The 15,897-nt window shown below is 42.9% G+C and overlaps 1 protein-coding gene across 1 annotated transcript in view; it reads left to right on the forward strand.

Moving 5' to 3' along the window:
- Nucleotides 1-13,470: 13,470 nt before the first annotated feature.
- Nucleotides 13,471-15,897, forward strand: part of ANXA2 (annexin A2) — a 44,598-nt gene continuing 42,171 nt past the window's right edge. Inside the window, exon 1 of the mRNA XM_055537767.1 lies at nucleotides 13,471-13,568. The gene's annotated coding sequence lies outside the window, so the exon portion shown is untranslated. The remainder of the gene's footprint in view (nucleotides 13,569-15,897) is intronic.

The raw sequence follows: 15,897 nt of genomic DNA on the forward strand, positions 1-15,897 counted from the left end.
CTACTCTACCCTTCCACAAACCTTATGCCACAATATATCTTATTTATTATATCAATTTGTTTAGCAAACCTTTTTATTTCTGTATAGTATATGAACTGTGTAAGCGTTGGCCCTGCATGGGTTGTATTATCATAAATTATGATCAGAAGAATCAAAATCAAATGAAGTTTTACTAGATGGTTTTCTCACAGATTGAGTTTTTCACAAAGGGTGCTGTGATACAACTTTTACTCTATTGTTTTTTAATTGTATTTTCTTGAATATATTTGAAAAATACCATCAAGAAGATGGAAGTTTTCCCCAAAGCCTGGCACAGACTGTCATAATCTTAATGTGTCATAATCATAATCTTCCTTTAAAGAAGGAAGCCCTCTTCACTAGCTATATTAATTTTTTCTATGTAAACCATGTTTACAATTAAAGAAGTAACATATATTCATTGTTAACAAAAATCAAGTAATATAAAGAAGTGTATAAAATAAAAGGTGAGCATTCTCCTTTACACATATACACCAATCTTCTTCTTTCCCAAGAGCTAGCCAGTATCAGCTTGGTGCATATCCTTCCAATATATGTATACACTTACACACATATGTAAATATATAAATATACATATATAACTTAATATAAATACTCAAAATTAGTATTATTAGTCTAATTGACTTTTTAACTCACAATTCATAAGGTCTTTAAAGTTTAAAAATAGTCAAAACGCTCAAAGTATCTAGTAGATATTTAATAAAGATGAAAATGTTCAAGGTGTAGCTATCTCTATGTGTTTTTATACTCACTAAACATTTTATTTTATGAAGAATACTATTTTGAGCAAACTCTTATGACTAAAAGATACATTTTTTATTGTAGAATCAAGATCATTCCAGACACTTGGCACCTAAATACTTGTATATATGTTGTGCAACATTCTGTGGAAAATACTGCTTGAAGGAATGATAGAGGCTGGGAGAATTTGAAATATTTATCCTCTAACTTGCCAAACCATAAAAATGTAGCAAAATGTGCTGAGGTAAGAACTAAGATGCCACTATGATGGCTCAGGAAGCATCCCAATATCTCAGCAATTTAAGAATCATCACGATAGGGTGGATGTTTGTAGCCAAATCTGTTTTTACAATATTTTATATATTAGTATTGTAACTTAGCATGCCAACAAGACACAGGCTACACTGACATTCTGCTTTCTCATGTTTTACTCTATATTTTTTTAATTTAAAAAAAAATTTTATTTGGCTGCACCGGATCTTAGTTGAGGCATGCAGGATCTTTGATCTTTGCTGCTGCAAGCAGGATCTAGTTCCCTGACTAGGGTTTGAACCCAGGCCCCCAGCAGTGGGAGCAGGGAGCTTTAGCCACTGAGTAGACTAGCTTTAGCCTAGAGTAGGGCCACCAGGGAAGTCCCTACTCTGTATTTTTGAAAACTGTCCATATTGATCTATTCCAGCTTCAGTTGATAATACAGATATTTTATAATTTTAATTTAGCCTCACTGATAAGCATTTAGGGTATATTAGTCTTTTAACGCTACAATAAAAATCCTTACACACATATGTTGTGATCATATAAAACACACCCTTTTCGGGATAGCTTTCTTGCAGCAAAATCACTCAGTCAAAGGGTATGAACATTTAAAAAAATATTTAATTTATTTATTTGGCTGCGTCGGGTCTTAGTTGTGGCATGCAGGATCTTCATTGCTTCATGCGGGATCTTTCCTTGCTGCGTGCAGACTCTTAAGTTGTGGTGTGTGAGCTCAGTAGCTCTGTGGCATGTGGGATCTTAGTTTCTGATCAGGGAATGAATCTGTGTCCCCTGCATTGCAAGGCAGATTCTTAACCACTGGGGCCCCAAGACTTTTTTTTTTTTTTAATTTTAAAATTGTATTTATTTTTGGCCACAGCACCTGAATCAGACCCGTGCCCCCTGCATTGGAAGCACAGAGTCTTAACCACTGGGCCACAAGGGAATTCCCTAGTATGAACATTTTTAATATTGATAGATACTCATAAATTGCCTTTTCACTAATAACATTTAAGAATTCCTATTTCAGCCATTTCCAGCCACTCTGGATACTAACAGCCCATTAATATTTAACAGGTAAGTTTAAGTTTGAATAAGGACAAAGTAATGTGTTTGTGGAGAGAAATACAATAACAGCAGGTACTGGGTAAAGACAATGTCAGCACAACCAAAGACCTGTCCTCAAGGAGCTCCTGGCTAGTTGCAGAGACCAACAAATAAAAGAATAAGAATACAAAGTGATAGAGAGGAGAGGGACACAAAAATACCAAGAGAAACAGATTAGAGCCAGATCTACCTGAAGAGCTTGGGAAAGGTTTTCCTTCATGAGAAAATACTAGCTCTGAGTCTTGAGGAGAGAGAAACTCACTATCGAGGAAAGTGGGAAGAGGCATTCCTGGCAGGGAAACAGTTTGAAGAAAGGCCTGTGGCGGTATGAGTGTGATTGGCAGGGGTGCAAAGTGGGAGTGAAGGGAAAGATGTGGAGAGCGAGAAGGATTTCCAGAGAGGGGTCATGTAATCAGAACTATTTCTTGGAAAGCTTTTCTGGATGCCTTGTATAGAATGAGCTGAGACCAAAAGTATATGTTACAACTGGCAAAAAGAGGCATACATTTCCCTGAAAAATATCTCAAATTGTGGTTTGTCCACACCGAAAGCACCTTAATTCAACACAAGTTTCTTGAAGACTTACCATGAGTTCAACAGGGCTAGATGCTGGAAGAACTCAAAAGGCCAATGAAATACCCTTTTTTTTTTTTGAAACAGTACAATACATTAGGCACTTTTTAGTACTTTGTCTAATCTTTACATTTGTCTTGCAGTATCACAAGTGAGAAAACTGAGGTTGTCAAAGAAGCAGACACAGAATAAGACCCCAGGACTGGGTTCACTCCAAGCCCCATTCTTGTTTACTGACTCATTCTCTATGATTCTCCTCTTTCTTTCCTTCCTCTTTCCTTCCTTCCCTCTCTCCCTCTCCCTCTTCCTTTCATCTTCCCTCCTCTTCTAATTTTTATCTTCAGCTAAGTTATACAAGAGAATAGTTGTACAAGGCACATATTTACACAAGAATTCTATATAATTCTATGTAAGTTAGTGTTCAGCTTATTTGTTAGTAACAGAGACTGAACGTAAGTGCTTTAAGGTACAAATTAAATTTTTTTCTTTCATGTAAAAGAAGTCTGGAGTAAAGCAGTCCAGGATTGAACTCATGGCTTAACAATCATCAGGAAAACAGTCTCCTCTTGACTTTTTGCCCTATGCTTTTTTCATGCTCAAGGTTTTTGTTCTCCATCCTTTGTGCCTAGTTTCCATCTTCCAGTTTTTCTCAGTTCCCACTGTAACTGCAAGAGCTCCAGACATCACAGCAAGTATTAGGCAAAGGAAGTAGGGAGGAAAGGGGATTTCAGGGTAAAAGTTACTAACCAGACCAAACAAACCAAAACCCCATGTCAACTCCTGTTTTCTTTTTAAGAAGCTTTTCTTGAAGCTGAAAATTGCAATCTTTTAGCTGAGTATATTGCTGCCCACTTTAAAGAAAAGGGTTGCTAAAGAAAATAATCAGAATGAAGTCAGGAATTTGGATCTTCCGTGACAGCATACACACACACACACACAGAGCAATTACTCACCCTCATTCACAGTACTCACAATTTCTGCTCCAAGAAGCCAAATATTTTCAGCACTTGCAGCTATTTCTTGTGGAGTTTCACCAATTTATTTCTGAATAACATTCTACTGTTTCTTAATTTTTCAGTTTTAAGTAGTAGTTATTATGTTTTAATGAAAAGAGATATTTTACTCCTTACCTATGATATACACACAAATGATTACATTATTTTTCTCTAATGTTGTTTATAGAATTACAATTACAGAAACATAACCTGAGCATAACATAATGTGTTATGTTTTCATTATCTTCTCACGGCAACTCTTTTTGGCTGTATATTAATAACTAACCACCTCCAAATTTAGTTTCTTAAAACAGTCATTTGTTTTGCTTACTCATTTGCAGTTTGGACAGAGCTTGGTGGAAGAGGTTTGTCTCTATTCAACTTCAGTTGGCGTGGTCCACTTTTTTTTTTTTAATTAATTTATTTTAATTGGAGGATAATTGATGGGTTTTGCCATACATTGACATGAATCAGTCATGGGTGAACATGTGTCCCCCCATCCACTTCCCTCCCCACCCCATCCCTCTGGGTTGTTCCAGAGCCCCAGCTTTTGAGTGCCCTGCTTCTGGCATGGCCCACTTTTAAGATGGCTTTATGTCAGGTTGGTACTGGCTGTCACCCGTAGACTTTGGAACCTCTCCATAGGCTGCTTGCGCTTCCTCACAGAATGGTGACTGGATTCCAAGGCAAATGTCTCAGGTGAACAAAGTAGAAATGCATCATGATCTAGCCTCAGAAGGCACACAGCATGACTTATGCTGTGTTCTGTTGGTCAGATAATTCACAACAGGTCATGAGATTCAGGGGAACTGGGCATATCCTCCTCCTCTTGAGGGGAAAGTGGTAGAATTCTAGAGGAGTATCTGGGATGGGTCATCTTTGGAGAATATAATATGTGTGTCTTAGTCCATTTGGGCTGCCACAGCAAACTGCCACAAATTCTCATAGCTCTGGAGTGGGTAAGTCCAAGATCAAGATCTGATGAGGACCCACGTGGCTTTTGGGATTTTAGTTTCCTGAGCTGGGATTTTGAACCCAGGCCCTCAGCAGTAACAACAGAGAGTCCTAACCACTGGATCAAAAGGGAATTCCCTGGGCTCTTTTATAAAAGTACTAATTTCATATGAGTGTTCTGCTTTCATGACCTATTCGCTTCCCAAAAGCCCCATTTCTAAATACCCTCATGTAGAGGGTTAGATTTCAAGATATGAATCATGGGTGGGATATAAACATTCAGTTTATAGCATGCTGCAACAAGTTTTTGTTTTCCCAGAGCTTTTCATTGATAGTTTTCCTTATCATGCTCAATGGAGCTGTTAATTTCTTCTCAGTAACTTAAAACCCCTGTGGTAATTGCTTCCTCCTACTGTTTCCGAGGCACGTGTGCTAGAGCCATTAGTCCCCTTCTCCAGGCTACACTGGTTGCCCTGAATGCTGCGCAGCTCTCATTCCAAGTTCTCTCCTCCCCATCATTCTGGGAATTCTGTTCACTTATTTTTGCATTGAATCCCTTGTTTTCTGAATCCACTGCTTCCTTATTTTGCTTTATTCTCTTGTTCTGGTGAAGTACACCATTCAGAAGTCTCCTGAGATTAGGGTGTATAGTGGGATGAATGGTGGTGCCCTAAAGCTATGTCTACATCCTCAGTCTTAGAATCTGTGAATATTTCCTTGTTGAGAAAAAGAGTCTTTGCAGATATAATTAAGTTACAGATCTGAAGATAAGTTACAGATGTGAAGAAAGATTATCCTCAGTTATCTAGACAGCATATTCAAAAGCAGAGACATTACTTTGCCAACAAAGGTCCATCTAGTCAAGGCTATGGTTTTTCCAGTAGTCATGTATGGATGTGAGAGTTGGACTACAAAGAAAGCTGAGTACTGAAGAATTGATGCTTTTGAACTGTGATGTTGGAGAAGATTCTTGAGAGTCCCTTGGATTGCAAGGAGATCCAACCAGTCCATCCTGAAGGAAATCAGTCCTGAATGTTCATTGGAAAGACTGATTTTGAAGCTAAAACTCCAATACTTTGGTCACCTGATGCAAAGAGCTGGCTCATTGGAAAAGACCCTGATGCTGAGAAAGATTGGAGGTGGGAAGAGAAGGGGACGACAGAGGATGAGATGGTTGAAGGGCATCACTGACTCGGTGGACATGAGTTTGAGTAAGTGGGTGATGGACAGGGAGGCCTGGCGTGCTGCAGTCCATGGGGTCGCAAAGAGTCAGACACGACTGAGCAACTGAACTGAACTGAATCTAGACTGATCCTAAATCCAATGAGAAGTGTTCTTCTGAAAGACAGAAAAGGAGAAGACACGGGAAGAGAAAAGAGGGCCTTGAGAAGTAAGAGGAAGAGATTAGAGTGATGCAGCCAGAAGGAATGACTGGAGCCACCAGAAACTGGAAGAGACAAGAGTTCTGCTTTAGAGCCTCTGGAGGGAGTGTGGCCCTGCAGCTACCTCTGTTTCACACTTCTGGCTTCCAGAACCACAAGAGAATACTTTTCTGTTCTTTTAAGCCACCAGGCTTGTTGCCGTTTGTTCACGGCAGTCTTAGGAAATGAACACAGGGCACGTAGGCATAAACAATATTTTTGAAAAATGTTAATGATGCATGCATTCTTTTTAAAATTAATTTATTTTTGGTTATGCTAGGTCTTCGTTGCTGTGTGCACGCTTTCTTAGTTGTGGTGAGCCGGGGCTACTCTTTGATGCGGTGCTCAGAATTCTCATTGCAGTAGCTTCTCTTGTTGTGAAGCATGGACTCCAGGCGCATGGGCTTCAGTAGTTGTGGTACATGGGCTTAGTTGTTCTTATTTGTAATCTTCCTACACCAGGGATCTAACTTATGTTGCCTACATTGGCAGGTGGATTCTTATCCACCTGTGCCACCAGGGAAGTCCATTCTTGATTTATAGTTTGCCTGGGTATGGAATTCTAGTTACAAAATAATGATTTTTTTTTTTGTATTTATCTTTCCTGATACATTTATAAGTTAGCATTCTTCTCTAATTAAGAACTTTTCCTGTCCACTCCTGGATTTTCTATTTACTACTAGACTATTCAATGTGTATCATCAGTTCCTATCACTATTCAATATGATGCTCAAATAACCCTCAGTTTTAACCAGTGAGAACTCCTTTAAATTGTCTCTTTTGTCTTTTTGATTTTTTACCATCAGTCATTTAGCACAAAGCTCACGGTGGATTTTCTCTGTTCCACCTCTGGATCCAGCCATTGCTTTAAGAACTGGTTTATTTACTGGGAATAGTATTTGGAAACTAAGATCTGTCTTGAGTATCATGCCAGTCTTCTTTCTTACCCTTCATAAATAAGTTGTTTTTTAAATCTCTCTGAAATCTTTTAGGATCTTTCCCCTGGCCCCGCTCAGTGTTCTGAAGTTTCACGATAATGTGTCTTGGGTTTGTTTTTCCATGATTTGTGGTTTTTCCAATCTAAAGCCTCATAGCCTTCAGTTCTAGAAAATTGTCTTCAGTTATTTTTTGGTGATGTTCTCCCCTTCATTTTCCCTATTTTTCTTTCTGTTACTCTGATATTCTGATATCTGATATATCTGATATCTGAATATTCTGATATTCTGGATATCAGGTTTTCCAAATAGGTATTTTTCCTCTTCTGGCCACGTCTTCAAATATAATACATTATTATATACTGATTGTGTATAACAAGTTTCAAGGTAAGAACAGCTTTATGGTTAGTGAAACTCTAAACCATATAATGTAGAGGATTTAGAGACAGCTTGCTTCTTACTGAAGCAGTGGTGGTGTGTGAGAGAGATGGTATGATGGAAAAAGCAGTGGATTTAGTTCTGCCACTTACTAGTTTAAGGATTGTGGTGGATTGTATGCAAAAGTGGTTGCCAACAATTCCCTCCACTCATGTAGACATATATCACTCCCTTTATGAAAAGGAAATTATTTCCCCTTCCCTTGAATCTGGGTTATATCACTTCCCTTGATCAATGGGATGCAGGGAAGTGCCACTGTTTCACTTCTGGGCCTGGTAGCTTCCACTTTCAGTCCTTTGAAGGTCAATAACTACTCTGCTGGAGGGAGGCCCTTATGGATCTTCCAGCCTCATTTGAGTCTCCCTAACCACCTCATGCGAAGAGTTGACTCATTGGAAAAGACTCTGATGCTGGGAGGGATTGGGGACAGGAGGAGAAGGGGACGACAGAGGATGAGATGGCTGGATGGCATCACTGACTCGATGGACGTGAGTCTGAGTGAACTCCAGGAGTTGGTGATGGACAGGGATGCCTGGCGTGCTGCGATTCATGGGGTCGCAAAGAGTCAGACAAGACTGAGCAACTGAACTGAACTGAACTGAAACAACGCTAAATAGACCATAGATGAGCTGATTCCATGAACTCTGCCCTTTATAGAATCAGAACAAATACATTTGTTGCTGTTCTAAGTTTCTAATATTTGGAAGTGGGCTTATTTCCTAGTAACAGGAGACTGAAACAGAAATTAGAATGTGGACATGAAATGTTGCTGTAAGAAAAACCTAAAATATGTGACATGGACTTTACGTCCAGACAGTAACCAGAGAGAAGACTGTTACTAGAGCTTGGAAAAGTGGTAAGGAAATTGCCATGGAAGATTGGAAAAAAGGCAGCCCAGGTTATGTGTTGGCAGAATGTTTAATGTTACTGTTGCCTGTGGTAACACAAGTGATAGAAAATGTGCCTAATGAACTTATGAATCTAGCCAAGGAGATTTCCAGGCAGAATGCTGAAAATGCCAGTGGTGTTCTTTTAGCTGTGTATGATAAAGTAAAAAAGAAAAAAAAAAAGTACTAAGTAAGCATATGTTTGGCTTTTAAGCAGAATTCTAGCCAAAGAAAGATTTGGAAAATAAGAAATGGCCCCAGGATAAAGATCAAATCATGTGTGGTTGCAAAATCTTTTTTTTTTTTTTTTTCCAAAAAAATTTATTTATTTTTTATTTCACTGGATCTTTGTTGCTTTGCACAGTCTTTCCCTAGTTGTGACGAGTGGGGGCTTCTTTTTGTTGCAGTGCATGAGCTTTTCATTGCAGTGGCTTGTCTTGTTGCAGAGCACAGGCTTCAATAGTTGTGGTTTGCAGGCTCAGTACTTGTGGCTCAGGGACTCTAGAGTGCAAGCTAAGGAGTTATGGTACACGGGCTTAGCTGCTCCAGGCATGAAGGATCTTCCCAGACCAGGGATGGAACCCAGATTCCCTGCATTGGCAGGCGGATTCCCATCCACTGCGTCACCAGAAAAGTCCCTTTTATTTATTTTTAAGATTCCAGAAAGATTTAATGTGGTACTTTGAAGGCCATCTCAGGGCTTCTAAGAATCTTAAGTGCCTTGTTCCAGCTTGACAAACTCAGATCTTTTTTAAAAAGGATAATCAATATGAATAATCAATGTGAATTTTGGAGCATTTGGATGTTAAGCCTCATTAAAATTTACAGAAATTCCTCAAAAGTTTTGAGAAAAATTCCATCGGATATAAATTTTGGAGCACGGAAGGAACCTCAATAAGATGTATAGAAAGCCCACAGAATTTTAAAGATAATTATATTAATGAAAGGACTGCCAGGTTGGACACAGAAACAGTTCAAAAATGAAAAGAAGTTTCTGGGCCTTCGAGTCTCTACTAGCATGATGCCTATTGAGAGAACTACTCAGGAACAAATATGGACCATTCTTAAGGAAAAGGAAAGACATCTCAGAGAGGGGAATCAAGAGGCCAGAAGGCAAAGCCAAAGACCGATCAGATGACAGATTAAAGTGAAGATCAGCAAACTACAGCCCACAAAACCAATCCAGCCTGTTTTAGGGTAGCCCACAAGCTGAGGCCTGGCAGCTCCAGCTTTTGCTTCTTGAGAGCCGGCTGCCGTTACTATCCCAGTGTAGAGGAGGACCTAGCAGATGACAGTCCAAGGGACAGAGAGATCTAGCCTGCTCCCAGGCATTCCAGCAGCCCCAGTGGAGGCACTAGACAAATGAGTGAAATGCCTTTCCATCCTGCAGCCCCAGTTGAGCAGCCCCACCCAACATTACAAAGAGACTAGCTGTCCCCTGAGTCCTGTCCACATTGCAAAATCATGAGCAAACGGTTTTATTTATGTTTGAACCACTAAGTTTTGGTGGCAATTTGTTAAACTGCAATAAGTAACTTGAGTGCATTTTTCCATCTCTGGAGTAGGCAGGAGACTTTATTCGGGCTCCAGTTTCTACATCTATAAAAATCAAGGACTGGATAAGTAGCCTGTTATGGCCCCTCTCTGCTCTAACATTCTATTATTGGGTGAATAGTTCTATCGTTTGCTAAGTTTTAGTGAGTGCCTATCACTGCTGCTGCTGCTGCTAAGTTGCTTCAGTCGTGTCTGGCTCTGTGCAACCCCACAGACGGCAGCCCACCAGGCTCCTCCGTCCCTGGGATTCTCCAGGCAAGAACACTGGAATGAGTTGCCATTTCCTTCTCCAATGCAGGAAAGTGAAAAGTGAAAGTGAAGTCGCTCAGTCGTGTCTGACTCTTAGCAACCCCATGGACTGCAGCCTACCAGGCTTCTCCGTACATGGTATTTTCCAGGCAAAAGTACTGGAGTGGGGTGCCACTGCCTTCTCCGGCCTATCACTGCTGCTGCTGCTGCTAAGTCACGTCAGTCATGTCCGACTATGTGCGACCCAATAGATGGCAGCCTACCAGGCTCCCCCATCCCTGGGATTCTCCAGGCAAGAACATTGGAGTGGGTTGCCATTTCCTTCTTCAATGCATGAGAGTGAAAAGTGAAAGTGAAGTCACTCAGTCGTGTCCGACTCAGTGACCCCATGGACTGCAGCCTACCAGGCTCCTCCGTCCATGGGATTTTCCAGCCAAAAGTACTGGAGCTAGCTAGGCACAATTAGTAGTGCTGAAGTACAGCAGATGAAGCGTGAACAAAATAAAGTCAAGGCTTTGGAGGACAGAATGCACAGCAGCAGAGACATAATCTGAGATTTGTTGTTGTAAACATTCTTCCAACCATGGGGGGAAAGAAAAAAGGATCTTTGCACAGAGTTTCAAAAGCTCATTTCAACTGGCAGAACTGGCCCCACATTCCTCAGAAAGAGCAATCCATGACCTGCAACAGCTTCCTCTTTATGAAAACACCAGTGTGAAGTTCTGCAGTATGAAGCCGACTCTGGCTATTGAACAGATCTGTATGTTTGGATTTGCTAGATGCCCTAGATAAGCAAAAGCATTCTTTTGGATACTTGGCTCCTAGGTATTCCACATGATTTGAATTAAATCTTATCTTCTGTAGAGTGCCTGTCACAGCACAACTGGGAATCAGAGGCTGTGCAACCAGCAGGGAGAACAGAAGGGAGACAGAATCCAGCCCACCATTATTGTCAGTCTATGGTCTCCTTCTGTTCCAAAATATTCAGGGAGTAGGCAGAAAAACACAATTTCTGGTTGTAAAGCTTTCAGCCTGAATTGAGGAGCTGTAAGAAGAGAGTGAAAAAGTTGGCTTAAAGCTCAACATTCAGAAAACTAAGATCATGGCATTTGGTCCCATCACTTCATGGGAAATAGAGAAACAGTGGAAACTGTGTCAGACTTTATTTTTGGGGGGCTCCAAAATCACTGCAGATGGTGACTGCAGCCATGAAATTAAAAGACGCTTGCTCCTTGGAAGGAAAGTTATGACCAACCTAAATAGCATATTCAAAAGCAGAGACATTACTTCGCCAACAAAGGTCCGTCTAGTCAAGGCTATGGTTTTTTCAGTAGTCATGTATGGATGTGAGAGTTGGACTGTGAAGAAAGCTGAGCACTGAAGAATTGATGCTTTTGAACTGTGGTGTTGGAGAAGACTCTTGACAGTCCCTTGGACTGCAAGGAGATCCAACCAGTCCATTCTAAAGGAGATCAGTCCTGGGTGTTCATTGGAAGGACTGATTTTGAAGCTGAAACTCCAATACTTTGTCCACCTCATGCGAAGAGTTGACTCATTTGAAAAGACCGTGATGCTGGGAAGGATTGGGGACAGGAGGAGAAGGGGACGACAGAGGATGAGATGGCTGGATGGCATCACCGACTCGATGGACATGCTGCTGCTGCTGCTAAGTCACTTCAGTCGTGTCCGACTCTGTGTGACCCCATAGGGACATGAGTTTGGGTAAACTCTGGGAGTTGGTGATGGACAGGAAGGCCTGATGTGCTACAATTCATGGGGTTGCAAAGAGTCAGACACGACTGAGCGACTGAACTGAACTGAAAGGTAAATGGGCTTCCCTGATGGTTCAGTGGTAAAGAATCTGCCTGCCAGTTAAGGAGAGGCAGGTTTGATCTTTGGGTGGGGAAGAACCCCTGGAGAAGGAAATGGCAACCCACTCCAGTATTCTTGCTTAAGAATCCCATGAACAGAGGAGCCTAGTGGACTACAGTTCGTGGGGTGGTAAAGAGGCAGACACGACTTAGCAACTGAACACAAATGTAAATCAGAGATTGTATCAACAGTATTGCTTTATTTTCTATTTGTCCTTCTGACGGTGTCTATCATGTTTCATTATGAGTGGAAGAAACGGGTAACAGTGAGCTCTGGGCTGAGTGTTTAGAGACCCCATTTGTGGTCTGGACTTAACTGTGAGCTTGGCAATGATGTCTTGGCCTCGCCATTTCTTAATTCCCAGGAATGAAATGACGCTCAACTGAAAAGTAAAAACAGACGTTAAGCGAGACAGGAGATTAAAACATAGAAGCATCAGGAGAAACAGCTACTACGTGAGGTGTGTGAAAGGAAAGAATTCAGAGGTGCAGAGCGAGATTTTTGGGATTCTTAGCAAAACTTTCCAGCTACTTTGAAGTACAGTATTTTCACAATCACACACAAAATCACATTTGAGTGCTTTTGCCACGGTGGTTCATAGAAGCAGAGAATGAAAAAAAAGCGAGAAATAGCAAAACTAAGCCAGGGAGCTGAGGTTGAGAGGAAAAAAAAAAAAAGCCCGTTAGGAAAGAAGGAAGGGAGGAACTTCTTTGTTGGAACTCAAGGTTCAAAGCCACTGGTCCCACCCAGCCTGGGACTGCCTGCCACGAGGACACGCACAGCTGCCCGACACGCGGGAGGCCCGGCGTCTCCGGAGGTTTGGGGAAAGGGCGCCTCCCCGGGCTGGAGGGTGGGATCTTGCTCCTGGCTTCGGCCTCCCACCCCCTAACCAACAGCCACAGTGGCTCCCTGTGTACCAGCGCGCCCCAAGGCGGAGGAATCCTTTGCTAGCCAGGACACTGCGGAACTCCTCCTCCTCCCAGCGCTCCTCCCGGGAATGGCTGGTCAGAGGTTAAGCTAATATGTTTGCAGACGGTAACCGAGGATTGGATGCCAACGGCCCAGCTCAGGGGAATCACGATTTATGTTTCTTGGAACTATTCTTCCTTCCATTGCATCGACGCCTTAAAAAAAAAAAAAAAAAAAACCAACCTCATAGTCTACTAAAGTCTTGCAACTGTATTGATATGAACCTGAGGCAGAGCTGAGAACTCGACGTGGCGCTGGAGAAGCAGAGAAAGGGAGGAAAAAGAGGCCGCTGATAGGCCTCAGGGAGGTCTCAGCGGCGCTTTACCCGAGGGTACGGCAGTGGGCGCGGGGCCACTCCCACTGGCGCGGCCCAGGGAATGTTCCAGGGCGAGGCGGCCCTGGCGGGCGCGCGGGGCGGGAAGGGTGAGTCACCCCCAAGTCCGGGTGCGAGCAAGGGAAGGCGGGGCAGGGCGGGCCTCCTGTGCACCGGGAGGATGTGGTGACTATAAAAGCCCCACCCAGGCCAGCCGGCTCCGTTCAGATTCTGGGGACGCTCAAAGCGCACTGCGCCCGGCCCAGGTAAGCGGGACGCCCCGCCCGCCCATCCGCTACAGCCCGAGGCCGCCGAGCTAGCGGGGTGGAGGGGTGGGGTGCGGAGAGGCAGGGAAGGAGTCAGCCTTGCAAAGGGAAGCTTTGGCGACGGGGACCCGGGAGAGGGCCGGAGGGATCGTCTGCACTAGGGGCTCGGCGGGGAGGGTGCCCAGTGGCGAGGAGGTTTGGACAGGAGTGAGGGGCGCCGGGTGTGCTTCGGCATGGGGGATGCAAGGCAGAAGGAGGGGTCGGGCATCCCTCCTGAGTGCACTTAGGAAGCCAGACGAGGTGGCGCCGGGGAGGGGGCCAGAGGCAGGCCCCACATTCCAGACGCGCCAGGCGATGCGGGGGGCTGGGTGTGGCCACCCTAGGAGCCCCGGGTCGGGAGGAGAGCAGAGGGTGCGGCACCCTCCACATTGAACACGAGCCTTACGACCATCTAGAAAGTGATCCCCATCTGTTGCAAGTTGACTTGAAACAAATGTGCATTAGTGGAACTTGTGCCAATCAGCAAGAGGGAAGCAACTGGACGGACGATAAGGGGTAGGGGTTTTTAGCAGCGACCTCCTGCCCCTACAGAACAGAACAGAACGAAAGAACCTCAGCTACTTCTCCTTTGTCTAGATTATCCTGTAGGAGAGCACTTCTGATTTCTGTGTATCTGAAGAGTTTCCAATTTGCTCGACCACTTTTGCTTCAGGAAGGAAGTGTCCCCCGTGGTTCTGTGGGCAGAGTTGTCACTGACTTACTGGCGCTGCTGCGACAGTGAGTCAAAGACAGAGGGTACAGAACAGGGCGTGGCCCCCAAGGCCTCTCCTTGTAGCTCTGTGAGATCGGTCCTAGCGCCTGGCGTGGAGGGCTGTTTTCCATCAAGGCGCGGTTAAGACGGTGGGAAGTGGGCATCTATTTCCTTATCGATGAAAATTTAAGAATTGCCCCTGAGGGTTACTATCAAAGGTTTTAAAACATGTTCATTCAAAAATAAATTTGTAAAGCACCCTGAAAGCATTGTGTCATACCAAAGCAGTATCATTCTTTTTGTATTAAGGTTTGCCATTTTAAAGCTGTTGGAAGGTATTCTCAATTTGTGTATAAAAGAGCAGTACCCTCATAGGGACTTACTGGGTCTTTATCCAGAACCATAAGGTCATGGAGTCCAGGGTTCTGGACCCTTGAGCTCATACTGACTGTTTTGATAGGTTCTATCCAAAATGTATCATACTGTGCCTGTCCCGAACTTGGTCATTTAGAATGTAGAAGGCACTGTTGCACTGAAGCAATGTTGTAGAAGGCATTTCCATAGAAAGTACTGATAGAACAGGCCCAGCTTGGGAGTTGGGAGTGGTGGGAAGTGGGAGGGAAGATGTGTAGGTAAGAAGAAAAAAATCACTGAAATATTTTACTGGAAGTCTTCTTAGTTTTAATGCTGGCCTTGATCACATTATTGTAATTGTAATTATGTCCTTATCACCATCTCTACTTTTCTCTGTATTCCTCCTGCCTCCTTGGAGATCCTCCTCCCTGACATAGTGCAAAAGCCGGACCATGCTTATCCAGTTCTGATGCATTCCTCCCATTCCTCCTTCATTGTTCTTTATACCCCGCTGGAGAGTAGCAGATTGAATCAATATATGTTAATATTCAGTATTAGAAATGTTGGTGGTCCTAAAATCCTTAGCAACTCAGGGGAGTTGTGTTATTTAAAAAATAGCAAGGCACCTTTTTGAACCTAAACATTGTAATTTATAACATTTGATGCTATGGAATCAGAGAGCCATATAATATCCAGGCAGTGTGAAGGAAGATCTCAGATGAGGCCAGGTTCGGTATCTTTATTGGTCAGGGGCGTTAAGATCACTGCCTGTGGAACTCGCCTCCCTAACTCCATCTGTTATCTCAAAGCTTAAGTCAAGGCTTTCCCCAGAAATAAATTGCAACTGCCATGGAAGGGTGTGACCATCAAGCTAAATTTTTTTAGTTGGAGTTTTATGATTGGGGAACTGCCTAGATTTTGTGATTTCCTGTAGTGCCAAATGGCTTGCCTGTTGTAAATGCCCAGGAAATACTGCTGACTCACTGGCTTTGATCATGAACTTGGTTTGGGACTGGGGTGTCAATATTTAACATCCTTTGTCTTTGAGCTATTAAAAATACTGTATCGATTGATATGTCTGCAATCGTGGCCATTAGTTTCCTGACTGATTTCTAATTTAAGTATTTTTCCTGGCAAGGTAGATATCCTCCTACAATTGTTATTGATTTTGGGGTTTGTAGGCTCTTCCTGCACCGATGGGACTAGAATCTGGCCTTTGTCCTT

The sequence above is a fragment of the Bubalus kerabau genome, chromosome 10 (genome assembly GCF_029407905.1).
Source record: "Bubalus kerabau isolate K-KA32 ecotype Philippines breed swamp buffalo chromosome 10, PCC_UOA_SB_1v2, whole genome shotgun sequence".
NCBI lineage: Eukaryota > Metazoa > Chordata > Mammalia > Artiodactyla > Bovidae > Bubalus > Bubalus kerabau.